This window comes from Corvus brachyrhynchos, unplaced genomic scaffold (genome assembly GCF_000691975.1).
Source record: "Corvus brachyrhynchos isolate BGI_N302 unplaced genomic scaffold, ASM69197v1 scaffold352, whole genome shotgun sequence".
Classification (NCBI taxonomy): domain Eukaryota; kingdom Metazoa; phylum Chordata; class Aves; order Passeriformes; family Corvidae; genus Corvus; species Corvus brachyrhynchos.
In genome coordinates, this window is record NW_008236631.1 from 296,833 (window position 1) to 297,528 (window position 696).

The window sequence follows — 696 nt, forward strand, 5'->3', positions numbered from 1 at the left end:
AGGGACGCGGGGACCCGGCAGCCCCGGGCCGGCCCCCGCCGTCCCGCCGGGAAAAGGCCGCGCGGCGCGCACTGCGCATGCCCCGGGCGGGGCCTCGGTACCGCCGCTCCGCCCCCGCCCGGCGCCCCGAGCGCAGCTGCGGCCCCTGCGGGACTGGCCCCGCTACTGCGGGGAGCGCCCTGGAGCGCCCCTGGAGTGCCCCTGGAGCACCCCTATAGCGCCCCTAGAGCGTCCCTATAGTGCCCCTGGAGCGCCCCTATAGTGCCCCTATAGTGTCCCTATAGTGTCCCTAGAGCGTCCCTATAGCGCCCCTGGAGCGCCCCTGGAGTGCCCCTATAGCGCCCCTAGAGCGTCCCTATAGTGCCCCTGGAGCGCCCCTATAGTGCCCCTATAGTGTCCCTATAGTGTCCCTAGAGCGTCCCTGGAGCGTCCCTATAGTGCCCCTGGAGCACCCCTGGAGTGCCCCTATAGTGCCCCTAGAGCGCCCCTATAGTGCCCCTAGAGCGCCCCTATAGTGTCCCTAGAGCGTCCCTGGAGCGTCCCTATAGTGTCCCTAGAGTGGCCCTGGAGCGAATCCTGCCGAGATCAGATCGGTGCTGCAGGGAGCGCCCCTACGGCGCATCCCGCCAAAGCCAACCCGGTACTGTGGAAAGCGCCCCTAGAGCAGCCCTATAGCGCATTCTGCCGAATCACAGC

At 68.7% G+C, this 696-nt stretch overlaps 1 protein-coding gene across 1 annotated transcript in view; it reads right to left on the reverse strand.

The window, feature by feature from the left end:
• Positions 1 to 696, reverse strand: part of LOC108444805 — a 5,879-nt gene that overhangs the window by 2,232 nt on the left and 2,951 nt on the right. The gene's annotated exons all lie outside the window — the stretch shown is intronic.